This window comes from Balaenoptera borealis (assembly GCF_965194805.1).
Source record: "Balaenoptera borealis genome assembly, chromosome: 5".
Lineage (NCBI taxonomy): Eukaryota > Metazoa > Chordata > Mammalia > Artiodactyla > Balaenopteridae > Balaenoptera > Balaenoptera borealis.
The window spans coordinates 111,799,188-111,814,927 of record NC_138862.1 but is presented as its reverse complement, the minus strand read 5'-3'; positions in this window follow the sequence as shown (position 1 = coordinate 111,814,927).

The following is a 15,740-nucleotide window of genomic DNA, read 5'->3' as shown; positions in this document are numbered from 1 at the left end:
GGGATTCTTAATTTCCCTTTCTGATCTTTCATTGTTAGTGTACAAAAATGCAACAGATTTCTGTATATCAATTTTGTATGCTGTAACTTTACCAAATTCATTGATGAGCTCTAGTAGTTTTCTGGTAGCAACTTTAGGATTTTCTATATATAGTATTGTGTCATCTGCAAACAGTGACAGTTTTACTTCTTTTTTCCAATTTGGATCCCTTTTGTTTCTTTTTCTTCTCTAATTGCTGTGGCTAGGATTTCCAAATCTATGTTGAATAAAAGTGGTGAGTGGACATCCTTGTCTTGGTCCTGTTCTTAGAGGAAATGCTTTCAGCTTTTCACTTTTGAGTATGACTTTAGCTGTGGGTTTGTCATATATAGTCTTTATTATGTTGAGGTAGGTCCCCTCTATGCCCACTTTCAGGAGAGTTTTTATCACAAAGCGATGTTGAATCTTATCAAAAGCTTTTTCTGCATCTACTGAGATGATCATATGATTTTTATTCTTCAATGTGTTAATGTGGTGTATCACACTGATTGATTTGCAGATATTGAAGAATTCTTGCATCCCTGTGATAAATCCCATTTGATCCTTTTAATGTTTTGTCAGATTTGGTTTGCTAGTATTTTGTTGAGGATTTTTGCGTCTATGTTCATCAGTGATATTGGCCTGTAATTCTCTTTTTTTGTGATATTTTTGACTGGTTTTGGTATCAGGGTGATGGTGGCCTCATAGAATGAGTTCAGAAGAGTTCCTTCCTCTGCAGTCTTTTGAAATAGTTTCAGAAGGGTAGATGTTAACTCTTCTCTAAACGTTTGGTAGAATTCTCCTGTGAAGCCATCTGGTCCTTGACTTTTGTTTGCTGGGAGTCTTTTAATCACAGATTCAATGTCAGTACTTGTAATTGGTCTGTTCATATTTTCTATTTCTTCCTGGTTCAATCTTGGGAGATTGTACCTTTCTAAGAATTTGTCCATTTCTTCTATGTTGTCCATTTTATTGGCATATAGTTGCCTGTAGTAGTCTCTTATGGTCCTTTGTATCTCTGTGGTGTTTGTTGTAACTTCCCCTTTTTCATGTCTACTTTTATTGATTTTGGCCCTCTCCCTTTTTTTCTTGATGAGTCTAGCTAAAAGTTTATCATTTTTGTTTATTCTTTCAAAGAACCAGCTTTTAGTTTCATTGATCTTTTCTATTGTTTTCTTAGTCTCTATGTCATTTATTTCTGCTCTGATCTTTATGATTTTTTTCCTTCTACTAACTTTGGGTTTTGTTCTTCTTTCTCTTGTTGCTTTAGGTGTAAGTTTAGGTTGTTTATTTGAGATTTTTCTTGTTTTTGAAGGTAAGATTGTATTGCTATAAACTTCCATCTTAGAACTGCTTTTGCTGCATCTCAAAGGTTTTGGAGCATCATGTTTTCATTTTCACTTGTCTCTAGATATTTTTTGATTTCCTCTTTGGTTTCCTTAGTGATCCATTTGTTGTTTCATAGCATTTTGTTTAGCCTCCATGCATTTGTGTTTTTTGCAGTTTTTTTCTTGTAGTTGATTTTTAATCTCTTATCGTTGTGGTTTGAAAAGATGCTTGATATGATTTCAATTTTCTTAACTATACCAAGGTTTGCTTTGTGGCCCAGCATGTGATCTATCCTGGAGAATGTTCCATGTGCACTTGAAAAGAATGTGTATACTGCTGCTTTTGGACATGGATCACTAATTTTAAATTTTATGTCAGTCCTAGAAACCAAGGTATTTTAACAGCTTTCTAGACCTTGGGTATTTTTACTTTTAAAAGCTTCACCCTACTTCATACCAAACATATTGAAATGTACTCAGATTTTACATGAAATATAATTTATGTGTATCTATACATGTGTTTCATACTTTTGAGCCAGTAACTTTTTTCAATTATAAAATATTTCATTTACCTTAACACTATGCATATAGGTTCCAATGATACATTGATCCTCCAAAGAACCATTCTCCAGATTCCCACAAAATACATTTCAGTATGACTCAGTGAGTTCCACCATGGAGAGCTCCTCCAAAATGAAACATATATTAAAACACTCTATTCTTAAGAAATGGTGGCCACACAAGTCACTACACTCACTAGGAAAATCAAAGCAGCTGGAATAAGGATTGGCAGAAAGGGTAGCCTAACAAGATGAAGAGACCCAGAGCTATTCAAGCAATGTGGGTCAGCAGGCTTGATGACTCTTATGTGCTCTAAGAATGTGACTGTGGGAAGACGTTAGGTGTATTTAAAAGGGTCTAGAGATTTGAAAGGGAATTTTATGTGAAAACATGATTTACAGCAGTTGAGGTACAAGAATATGAGAAGTAGTCACCTCAAAAATTACATGTATTATCAGACTAATTGGTCTCTGTTCCAAAGAACTTCAGTGGGTTGAACCCTTTCTACAAAAGGTTAGGCAGCTAGCTCAATCAATATTTTGCACTAACTTCCATGAACCCCCAGAGAGAATTGTTGCTAAAGACTAGATCTACTCTTTAACCCAGAAGGGCAATCCAGCTGGAGACACTACTTAGGGATTTTTGAAAAGAACAACACTTCTTTAAAAGGACTTTCTGCCCAGGAACTGCATGGCCTGTAAACCCAGACTCAGCCCAGCCAGGCGAGTACCCATTTATGCTGCTCATTTGTTAGGATTCCAGCTCTTCCTTAATAAAGTCATCTAGGAGTCAGTGAGAAAATCTGAGCTGGTGAAGAGTTTGTCAACACAAGAAATTCTTAATAGGCTTACCAACAAGAGTCAAAATAAAACAACACTTGTGGCAACACAGACTTCCACGATGTCTGTCACCACAGGTTGACCTGGTGACCAATAAGCTCATTTATCACGTGTGTCTGCAGGAGGAAGATAGGGAATGCTTCTTTCTTGACACTAATAAAACCAAATATTTATTCAATAAATGCCTGCAAGATACCAGCTTTATTAAGAAATATAGAACTAACATAATAATCCCTTTGTTGGAATGCCTGTGGCTGATGTACCATGTAGAACAAATTTAGAATTATTTGGCATTCCCAGACTTGATCATTATAACTCTTTTTTTTAACCCAAGATTACAAATAAAGTTATCATGTAAGGCCAGTAGTAAAAATTAGTGAAAAATATTTTAAAACCATGGTTTAGTCTGAAATGAACTGAATTTGGAAAGTATCTAACTAGTTACAAACCTATTTTGTAACTTGGAATTAGGCCAAGCCATTAAGATAGACTGTACAAAACAGGCCAGGCTAATATAAGAGGAATTCAAAAATTAGGATGAACCCAAAATAAGCAGAGCAGCTGCCTAACACCTGGCAGTTAATGAAAATCAAAGTTAAATGGTAAGAATAACTAGCAAAATGGTTGAAATATACACAGTAATAGACCATGTCAAGACAACTATTTATAGAAAAAGAAGGAATACTGCAAGGAGGAGGAAAGGATTCAGGTTTCCCAAGGTAATGAATTCTATTTCAGACAACCCAAGCTCAAATCACAGAGAATCTCAAACCAACCAACAGCTTAATTTTGATAAAAGTGAGGAAAAGATAGGAGAAAATTCATGTCCCATGTATAAATATATAGAGAGAAATTGACAATTATAAAATTAAAATCTTATTACTGTCTCTTATCTACAACTCCAAAAGGAAAGAGAATAGGACTGGAAGTAAGAAAACCTGTTATGCAGGAGGCTGTCACCTTGGACAAGTTACTTGATCTCTACATGCTTCAATTTCTCTTCTAAACTGGGGGACTTGGACTAGGTGATGTCTAAAGTCTGTTCCAGCTCTAATATTGTATTTTACCAAAACATTTGTGAAGTCTCAGCATGATTAACTAAGAGAAATGGTGCGTTACAGTAAGAATAAGAGCCCAAGGGGGCCCCATGCCCTCTTCATTTCTTATCATTGAATTAGGCCCGTAGTGCCTAGATTCAAAGTACTCGCCTCACTTCCTTAATAGGACATTGTTTCCAGTGTTTAATAGACAATATTTATGATATCACGCAAAGTTGCCTAGAAAGTTTTCAGTGTGCTGTTTTGAAGTGTATTCTTAATAGTATAGCCATAACAAAACTATTGAGCCTTACCTTATCACAATAATCACCGTTTAAAGGGCAGTGTTTACTTTTTTCCTCTTCCATCAGGACCAGTTCTAAGATATAGGTGAGTCTTGGGAGCCTTACCCTTATCACCCATAACTTTAATAGCATCTTTTCCTCAGGACCCTCCCTGTGTACTCACTGGCCCTCACATACAGGACCGTGCTTGTGCAGACACCTCTTTGTCCACGAACACATGGGCTTCTCGTGGGAGGAAAAAGTAAACCTTGTCAAAAGCAGCCACCAGCACTGATCAGAATGCCTGGCAAAGAGAAGGAGCTCCATTGATACCAGGTGAATGCCTCACAAGCATTTTAGATGTAACAAACCTGACCTTAGCACATTCCCTCAAGACCCTCTGGCTCATCCAATAAATAGCCTCCACCTCCACGTCCCCTAAGAGTCACTGGATGCTAATGTGTTCATGTGACAATCTCCCAAGTCAGAGGAAAACACTTTTTTAAAACTGTTGAGGCTAAATGCCTTCAGGCTAAAGCCTAACCCAGGAGTCAGAATGGGAAACAGAAGAGTTCAGAATCATTCCTTTTTAAAAAAATTTTATGTATTTATTTATTTATTTTTGGCTGCATTCCGTCTTCACTGCTGCGCACGGGCTTTCTCTAGTTGCAGCGAGCAGGGGCTACTCTTGCAGTGTAGCGGCTCTCACTGCAGTGGCTTCTCATTGCGGAGCACAGGCTCTAGGTGCGCGGGCTTCAGTAGTTGTGGCTCGCGTGCTCTAGAGCGCAGGCTCAGTAGTTGTGGCGCACGGGCTTAGTTGCTCCGCAGCGTATGGGATCTTCCCGGACCAGGGCTCGAACCCATGTCCCCAGCATTGGCAGGCGGATTCTTAACCACTGTGCCACCAGAGAGGTCCCCCATTTTTACAATACATATGCAGCCTCATCCTTCAGACACATCTTAAAAAATTACAATATGATGCTATATATTTTTCACTTATTTAAAGTCATTAATATGTGCAATTTTAAGGCTTAAAGCATAAAGGGAAGGAGAATGGAAAAGGGACTGGGAGAGAAGGGAAGTTCTATTTTTGAGCTGGGCTAAATTACAGGTACAGTTCTGGGTGCTTTACATAGAGTGTCTCATTTAAGCCTCAAGCTGTTAGATCTTCTGTTTACTGACTAGGAAAAAGAGACTTGCAGAATTTGATTTGCTTATACAGCGTTATTTAGCTGGAAGAATGGCAGAGCTGGGACTGACATCCAGCTTTTTTTTATGTTTTTTTGTTCTTTTGTTTTGTTTTTTTTTTACTGTTTATCTCTTTTAATAAGAACTTTCCACTTGTGCTTGGCTCAGGTGTGACATAGTAATCAAAGGAATCAGAGTAAATCTTTATTCCCATGGCTTGTGAAGTATCTTGTCTCTCTCCACCAGCCCTTGTACTCTGCCCCTTCCGGGCCCAGCTCAACACTTGAAAGAGATTTTTATTTCTTATTCACTTTGCCTTACACCAATCCCTGAAAATAATATGCTACTGTTATGGATTGAATTGTCCCCCCACCCCGCCCCCAACCCCGGAAAGATGTTAAAGTCCTAACCCACAGTAGCTGTGAATGTGACCTTATTTGAAATAGGGTCTTTGCAAATGATCAAGTTGAGTTCATTAGTGCGGGCCCTAATCCAATGTGACTGGTGTCCTTGTAAGAAGGGGAAACTTGGACACCAAGGCAGACATGGTAACGGGGAGAACTGCATGTGAAGATAAAGACAGGGCTCAGGGTGATGCATCTACAAGTCAAGGGATGCCAACATTTGCCAGAAATCCACAAGAAGCTAAGAAAGAAGCCTGAAACAGACTCTCCGGCACAGCTCTCAGAAAGAACTATCCCTGCTGACACCTTGATTTTAGACTTCTAGCCTGTAGAACCATATGACAATAAATTTCTGTTGTTTAAGCCAGTCCACTTTGGTATTTTGCTATGGCAGCCCCAGAAAACTAAGACTGCCACTGTGCAGTAAACACTATAATGTTATACCCAGGGCAACAAGAGAACAGCTGCAAATTACATAACGCAAAATTATTCAGAAAAGTCAAATAAAAATTCAGAAGGCAAAAGTAATCCAATATTTGATCAATGTGTATTTATTCTACTTTGATCAGTAGAGTATTCAGAAAATGAGGCAATCAGATGTAACCAAGTATTTTAATTATATTAATTGCTCACAAAAATAAAAGCTTTTAGTCTGGTAAGTAATTTCAGTGCCTCCTAAAACTGTATTCTCTAAGATTCATGCATGTGAAATTGACAAACATGTTTTCAATTCACAGAGGAAATCAATGTTGCCCAGAAACTGAAAGATATTTAACTATTGAAACACAGTCATAGCTTTCAGCTCAGTGCAGGCAAGTTGTGATTCTGAAGCTCTAGGGAACGAATGGTGACAGGCAAGGACAGCCTTCATAAATACCTTTTTCCAGAATCGTTAGGAGTAGCTTCTTACCATCAAACTCAGGCCATACTTTCATATGCATTTCTAGTTTGCTTAAAAGTATGAAGGGAAAGAATTCAAATAATATGAAAAACAAGATTGTGTTTTAGTGGACCCAGTTTAGTTTGTTGGCAAATATTGAAACTCATTTGTGAATTAGTTGGAAAATCGCCAGGCACAGAATTAAGATAACCATGGTTCTATTCTGTAGCAACTGAGGTTAGTTGGTACCAAGAAAAGAAAGAGACCATGATAACTGGTTATATAGATTAGCACATTCTGCATTTTTCTGTCTTATTTCTCATCAGCCACCAATCACCACATTTCTTCCAGCTCTAGCTTATAAGAATGTATTATTCAACAAACTATTGATATTTTAAAAATTTACTGGGAAGCTATTAATTCTCTTATTAATTCAACAAATATTTATTTTGCTTCTATAGTGGGCCAGGCACTGTCCTAGGATACACTGATAAACAGAATTACACTTTCTGCTTTTATAAAACCTACCCCTTGAGCTCATTTGTAAACTTGTGTTTTATAGAAAGGAGTGCACAGAAATGTAATATTCCCATGAGAAGTTTATGGTGTATTGCCTTGGCCAGCCGTACCCAAGATCTCTCAAATAACAATGCAATATACAGACAGGGTTAGGAGGCCAGTTGGTGACGTTAACAATTACTGCTGAGTTAAGGAAAATCACTGTTTGTCACAGACACCCATTGCTCTTCTACCTGGAACGCCTCCTCTATGAATTGTCCTCATCATCCCTCCGTATCCATGATTGCACCAAAGGCAGCCACGTTTTAATGTGACTCTGACCCCAGGAACTGTACACGTAACCTACAATCATCTTTAATCTAAAATGGATTGTGATAATTGGTATAATTGCATTGAAGTAGATAGCAGCTAAGGTTTTGCTGTCACCTGAAAATGTAAAGAAAATTGGCTTAAATCCCCAATTTTGTCCTGTGCCTCATAAATATTTTCAGCCTCCAAGTTCTGCTCTGCTGACTGCTTTTTTTTTTTACTCTGCCTTGTGAGTGTACCTTTCCACGGTTTCGAACCAAATGTACCTCTCCAAAATGAATAAGTTAAAAGCCTCACTTTCATGAGGACTTTAAATGTGTGCCATACTTTACTGAAGGCTTTAGAAACACAGGTAGGATGTATCTCATTGAAACAGAGACCCTTAAATGGAATATCAGTGTCCCTATCCCAGCTCTTTAGGCTCCTCAGCCATGTTACTCAGCTGTTTCCCCAAACCGCACCCCCCCCCCCCAACTCACTGCAAACTCCGGTTCATTTCTCATGCACAGCAATTGGGCCACTTACTTCATTGCCAGGTCTTTTGCTATTCGATTACCTGTTTGGGGGATGATCAACACCTTTTCCTAAACAAAGGCAAATTCTTCCCTAAAAAAATTCTGTTCCCTGCTAATGAGATTTTTTTTTATCCCCACTACAGGCTAATAACCAAGTACTTTGGAAAAATATAAAAAGGAGACCGTCATTCTGAGAAGACTTAAGTGAAGAGGTGATATTTAGTTGGGTTTTAAAGGATTAGCATGTTTCCTCAGGCCAAAAATGAGATGAAGGGCATCCTGAGTGGAGGGGATCACATAAGAAAGGATAGAGAAATATAAGAATACAGAGCAGCTTCCAAGAGTCGTTAAGTGATGTTACAGGCATCTCACAAGTAGAATTCCAGGTCAGGTTGAAAGGTGACTTATGGTGAGGGAGGAAGTCTTGAAAGACTGACCTTTATTATGTTGAGGTATGTTCTTCCTATGTCCACTCTCTAGAGAGCTTTTATCATAAATAGATGTTAAGTGTTGTCAAAAGCTTTTTCTGTATCTATTGAAAAGATCATGTGATATTTACTTTTCAATTTGTTAATGTAGTGTTTCACATTGATTGATTTGGAGATATTGAAAAATCCTTGTATCCCTGATAAATCCCACTTGATCATTTTGTGTGATCCTTTTAATGTATTGTTGGATTCAGTTTGCTAGTATTTTGTTGAGAATTTTTCATGTATGTTCATCAGCGATATTGGCCTGTAATTTTTCTCTTTTTGTGATATCTTTGCTTTTGGTATCAGGGTGATGGTGGCCCCATAGAATGAGTTTGGAAGTGTTCCTCCCTCTGCAAATTTTTGGAATAGTTTGAGAAGGATAGGTGTTAACTCTTCTCTAAATGTTTGGTAGAATTCACCTGTGAAGATCAGGACTTTCATTTATTGGGAGTTTTAAAATTACTAATTCAATTTCATTACTGGTAATTAGCCTGTTCATATTTTGTATTTCTTCCTGGTTTAGCCTTGAGAGATTGTATATTTCTAGGAACTTGTCCATTTCTCCCAGAATGTCCATTTTAATGCCGTGTAATTGTTCACAGTAACCTCTTACGATCCTTTAGTATTTCTGCTGTGTTGGTTGTGACTTCTCCTTTTTCATTTCTGATTTGATTTATTTGGGGTCCTCTCTCTTTTTTTCTTGATGAGTCTGGCTAAAGTTTTGTCAATTTTGTTTATCTTTTCAAAGAACCATCTCTTAGTTTTACTGAACTTTTCTAATTTTTTTAGTCTCTATGCTGTGATCTTTATGACTTCTTCTACTTACTTTGGGTTTTGTTCTTATTTTTCTAGTTCCTTTAGTTGTAAGGTTAGGTTATTTATTTGATATTTTTCACGTTTCCTGAGGTAATGTTTGTATAGGTTTGTACTGCTATAAACTTTCCTCCTAGAATTGCTTTTGCTGCATCCCACAGATTTTGGATCATTGTGTTTCCATTTTCACTTGTCACCAAATATTTTTTTATTTCCTCTTTGCTTTCTTCAGTGATCCATTCGTTGTTTAGTAGCACATTGATCTACTCCTTTTGAATAATTTCCATTTCAGCCACATCTTTTTGTGACCTTCTTAAATATATCCATCGTACTATATCCTTCCCTTGTCACAGCATTGACCATCCTGTTCTAGAATTAGTTTATTCCCCCACTAAATTGATGTCCAAAAGCGGATTAACCATTGCTCCCATTAGATCTAACATCCAGGATAGTGCAGATGGTCAATAAATGTTTATTTAATGAAGAGTTGGATGATTAAATACTGGGTTATCTGCTCTCTTTAGATGGCTTTACTCCCTGATAAAATCCTCTGACCTTAAAGGAAATCTGTTAACAGGGCTATTCCCTGAAAAAAGTTACATCTCTTTTCATCCTAACGTAAATCTTTTATATTGATAGCTCAGCTCAAAGAGTTTCTGTAGAAAGCTCGGATTGATCTCCTTGATGTCAAGGTTTAGACCAAGGCATGATCTAATTTTTCTCTGTTCTCATTTTTGTCTTTGTCATCCCTCAGCAGTTTGCCTTATCTTTTTTTTTTTCTTTTTTAGTCCTGGGGGTTTTAAATTTTTAAAATTTTTACTATAATAAAAGTTAAAAATGTACATGGTTTAAGAAGTCAAATAGTTTTATAAAACTTGTTATGAAAAACAGCAATCCCCTAGCCTCCCAACCTATTCCTCACTCTCCAGAAGCAACCATTTTCAAAATGTTAAGCTTTCTAAATAGCACACTTGTGCTGATACATTTTGATGTTTTATTTTTAACCATTATATCTTGTTTTCCCACCATAGGAAAACACAGCCCTTTCACAACCCACCCACCACTGCACACCTGTACACTTCCTTTCCCCCTCACCCCCCAATATTCAGTTTTTATGTAAACTCTTTTCACAGCTGAGTCATGCAGTAAACTCTGATAACGCTTCCTTCCCTGCATATTTTTGCATCCATGGTGTTAATTTTCTTCTTTTTATATTTGTTTTGTTTCCTCTATACCTATCACTAACTCTATACCAAACTTTCTGCCAGTTGTACAAATCTCCTCCCTATCCTTTGCTGTAGATATTATTTCTGCTTCATCTATTTGAAGAAAATTTTCATGGAGTTTTCCAATGGGTTGCACTGTATTCTCAGTGTAGAACTTTTGTCCCAGCATCCCTTCTCTATCACCATGGGGAATTCCCTTCCTGTCTCTTGTTTCTTCCATATCTACCTTGGGTGTACATAAAAATCATCTGGGGAACTTTAAAAAATCCTGATGCCCAGGTCTCATCCAAACCAATTACTTCAGAACTTTTGGGTATAGGGCCCCTAAATCGGTATTTCTTAAACCATTCTGGTTGATTCCAATGGGCAGCCATGGATGAGAACCACTATTCTATCTGTATCTTTCTTTGTTTACTTTCTAATTTTGGTGAACTTCTGAGAAAAAGTACATAAAAGATAAAATTTTGAGATTTTGCTTATCTCAATATGCTTTTATTCTGCTCTCCACTTGACTTATAATTTATCTAATGTAGAATTCATACTTTTTTAAGGCATTGCTCTACTAGCTCTCAATATTGCTTTTGAGAAATCTGAAGGTGTTCTGATTCCTAGTCTTTTGTATATGACCTGTGCTTTCCCCTCTAGATTTCTATAGGATCTTCCCTTTGTCTCCGTATTCTAATTTTTTTAAATAATTGCCTTGGTATGGGTCTAACTTCATCCATTTTCTTGCATATTCATAGCACCTGTTAACCTTGCAACTTGGGTCCCACAGTTCTGAGAAATTTTCTTAAATGTCTTTATTAAAGACTTACTTTCCTCTTTTTTTTCCTGTTCTTTTATTCTGGAGCTCATATTTTTCAGATATTGGATTTTCTTGACCTATCCTCCACCATTCTTTACTTTTCTTTCCAGTTTTCCACTTCTAAGTCTTTTTGGTCTATGTTATGGACTGAACTGTGTTCCCCCAAATTCATATGTTAAAGTCCTATCTGCCAGCACCTCAGAATGTGACTGTATTTGGAGACAGGGTCTTTAAAGAGGTAATCAAGTTAAAATGAGGTCATTAGGTGGGCCCTAATCCAATCTGACCGGTGTCCTCATAAGAAGAGGAAACTAGGACACAGACACACATAAAGTGAGAATGCCATGTGAACATGAAAGTGGTTACCTACAAGCTGAGGAGAGAGGCCTCAGAAGAAACCAAACCTGCTTACACCTCGATCTTCAACTTCCAACCTCCAGAGCTGAGAAAATATATTTCTGTTGCTTAAGCCTTTCTGTTGCTTAAGCCAACCAATCTGTGGTGCTTTGTTATGCCAGTCCTAACAAACTAATAATCTGCTTTTCTCTATTTTATAGCATTAATTTTAAACTTTTATTCTATCTGCTACCACTTCTATTTAATTTCTGGGTTTTTTTTTAATGTTCTTTATAATAGCATCTTGCTCTTGCTTCAATGATGTAATATCTTTTCTCATCTCTCTAAGGATATTAATGGTAATTTTCCTTTCTATGTTTTCATGTTTATGCATAGTTTTGGTTTCTTCAGGTTGTCTATTTTGTGTGTGTGTTTTTTAGTCTTTATCTTTTTCGTTAAGATTTCTCAGGTGTCAGACTATCTGCTCATCTTTTAAGAAAAAGGCGATAAAAAAGTCGATTTGAAGCACTGAGTGGTAGAAGGGGTTTGTTAACTGTGGGCTTATGCCCTTTGATCTTTAACCCAAGGGTTGAAAACTAGCAGTCCACAGGCTGAGTCTAAAACAAATACGTCTGTGTTTTCTTTTGTTTTTCAATTAGAATTGGGTGCCTCTAGCTGGGAATGTAACCTTTAACTACCTGCTCACCGCTCCTTTTTGATTCAAGCTACTTGTAAGCTTGAAATTCCTACCTAATACTTTTTTCTACGAGGGAAATTCTTGCTTATCCTTTAACACAAGCTCAGATGTCTCTTCCTCTGTGATATCTTCTCGGATACCCTCAGGCTTTACCCTTTAGCTACTCTGGATTTCACCTTTTTTTTTTAAGTCATTCTTTTTTTTTTTAAACTTGCTTTTTAATTAATTAATTAATTTATTTATTTATTTATGGCTGTGTTGGGTCTTCGTTTCTGTGCGAGGGCTTTCTCTAGTTGCGGCAAGCGGGGGCCACTCTTCATTGCGGTGCGTGGGCCTCTCACTGTCGCGGCCTCTCTTGTTGCGGAGCACAGGCTCCAGATGTGCAGGCTCAGTAGTTGTGGCTCACAGGCCCAGCTGCTCCGCGGCATGTGGGATCTTCCCAGACCAGGGCTCGAACCCGTGTCCCCTGCATTGGCAGGCAGACTCTCAACCACTGTGCCACCAGGGAAGCCCTTCACCATGTTTAATTTCTCCATTAGAGTCCCTTGCCATGGTCCTCCTTCGTGTGATAGACACTTGATGTGTATGTTGGATACTCCATGCGACTGTCCTGTGGAGGCAGGTACTCTACTTCAGGTGTGTTAGTATCTCATATAGAAGCTTTGGTAAAAGCTCAAGAAAAGTTACTTGAAAACCTTTATGCTCAATGGGGTAGAGAAGGAAAGGGGGAAAAGGAGAATAGAGCATAATTTGCTGTTCTTCCTAGAAGATCACATTTTATACTCATCCCTGAGTATTTGATTATTAAAATCATGAACTGTAATTCCCCCCACCCCACCCCCAAAGTAAGCAACATGCCATACCAGGCTGCAATGTGGCTTTAATATATGTCCAGATGATTTCACAGAGCATGATCTGTTTCACATGATAGAACATTTCTCAAGCTGTAACAACGGAAAGAAGGAAAAACACAAACTATCTAAATGAAAGAGGGACTCTTTCTGCATTTGGAGAGGTAATTTATCCTCATTTGTGAGCATGTGCCCTTTCAGAATTCAAATCAGATAAAGCATAAATCTTGGCACATCTTCAAAATTGCCCAGTACAATAAATCATAGTTTCTGGCAATATTCTGAAAGCAGTGTTCAGGTATCTGAGGCCTTAGCATTTCGACTGCTTTTATTTCACCATGGTCTCAGATGTAAATATCCTCAATGCTGCTTAGCCGCATGCATTTTTGCCGTGCTTCCCATCCATTTCCACTTAAAGCTCCAGGAACGCAATCTACCCTCTCATCCTGGTAGCGTCCCATCCATAACTGAACTTGTCTTTTTCTTTTTTTACTCAGCCGCTCATGCTGACCCAGTTAGACAGCATTAGCTAACTCTTTGTTCTTATTAATCTTTCCCTCCCAGGACAGTTTGAACGTTGTGGTTTTTAAATTATTAAGAGAGCCCAGGGGGTTGCCAAATATAGACTCATTCATGTGAACAGTAAACAAAGTAAGTTTGGATTCACACAAGTTTATGACTCTGCAAAGACCTTGAAGCCCAGGTGGGTGTTAAGAACTGTAATTCCAAGTACTCTAAAACTGGACATGCTGTTTAAGGGTAGAATGCAGTACAGACAGCCTGAGTTCCCAAAAAGCCACTGCTTTATACAAACTGGGTGGCCTCAGGAACTATTAGGCTCTCTATAAGCCCCAGTCCCCATCTGTGAGATGGGCAAAATAACTGCACCTATTTCAGAAGACATTTGTGGAGATCAAATGAAATAATGTGCTTGGCACGCACTCTGTAAATATCCTTTGCTCTATTTTTTTATGAATGAGAACATCTCGGCTGAAACACAGCGTCCTACAAATAAACTACAGGAACCATGGACCATAGTTTGAGAAACCGATTAGATCCCTATCCCTGACAAGTCCAAGCTGAAATAAACTGGTTGAATGAAACCAGAAATATTCAGAATTTAATATTTAAACAAATAATTTTTAATACAACATTTGGGAACTAGAATAATAAAGGAAATGACAGCACACGGCTTCCAATTTTTTTATTATTATAAAGAAAACTTCAGGAAAAAAGCAATAAACTGCCAGGTTAAAACCAGTGTTTCAAGAATCTTTTGCTTTTATTAGAAACGTAAATTTGATGGACCCTAAAATTCAAATCCTTCCTCCTTCCCAACAGTGTATATTGTGGCCCCTATACAGAAACCAGCCCACTTTCAGGAAGGAGGGCCTGGCTGGTAATGACAAAGGCCATTGGCAAGTCAAACTGAACAAAAGAATAAACCTTTGCCTAAGAGAGAATTAGCTTAACCACTTTTTTTTGCCCTTCTGGGTCAAAAAACAAAAAAAGCAATATTTTTAAGGCAGGAGCACATTATAAAATGTACTTTGCTTTGCTTTTCATTTGTTCATTGTGTTTAGGCTAAGTAGGTGGTAAGTTGACATACACAATATACAATAATGTTGTTTTCCCTGAGTATTTGGATAAATTGATTAATTTAAAATTAATCTAAATTAGCCTTTCCCTAACTGTCAACCACAGAACAGTGTTCCTAGAATGTTAATAAATATGCTAGGAGAAAAATGTACCAGCACAAATAAGTTTGAAATAGAGGTGTTCATTACATACATTTATCAGCATGTCAAAAGCACATTAGCATATAAAAGACTAAGTTGTCCTGTGGTGAAGAAACCTATTTTGTTCTTCAATCCACATTTTCCCAAAATTACTTGAGCCTGGAATCCAGCTCCCTTTTAGCATCCTACAGAACACAGTTTGCAGAATTCCAGTTTGGGGATACATTGAGTACATTTGGACAGGGCTCATCTTGCAATTAATCGAAAGGCTATCGAACTAAAATTTGTCAGGGTTCCACATATCAATAATAATAATAATAGGTACCACTTGTTGTGCATTTAGTAAATCTTAGGGGAAATGCTTCTTCCACACTCCTTACCTTCTTTTTTCCTTGAGGAGGATCTGCCCCTCAACACCCCTGGCCTCTTGTCTCACTCTCTGAACTCTTCTCCTTGGAGGTGGAGAGCTCTCAATGGCTATCAGAATAGCCATTGGTCAACATTTCTCAGTTAGATGGAGCTAATATGTCAAAAGTGGGAATGAACAAAGACACTAAGCCTTTTCTCTCTCCTCTGCATCTGGACCAGGGGCAGTTAGTACCCTGGGTTACATGTCTGCTCCCGTGAAACAAAACTTCCCTCAGATAGATTATTCCAAGACCAAGAATGGGAGGTAAGGAGTTAGTAAGCCCATTTTTTGGTCAAACTAAGTTGTGTCTTGCAACTTAACCTCATCATTGATAATGCTGATACCTTAGTTCTTCATGGACTAACTTTATTATATTGGGTTGGCCAAAAGTTTCATTCATGTTTTTCCATAAGACGTTTTTGGCCAGCCCAATATTTTAACTAGTTCAGAACTTGGGCAGTGAAGAGGAATATTGTTCTGAGTCCTACTCATAACCTCAACAACATATA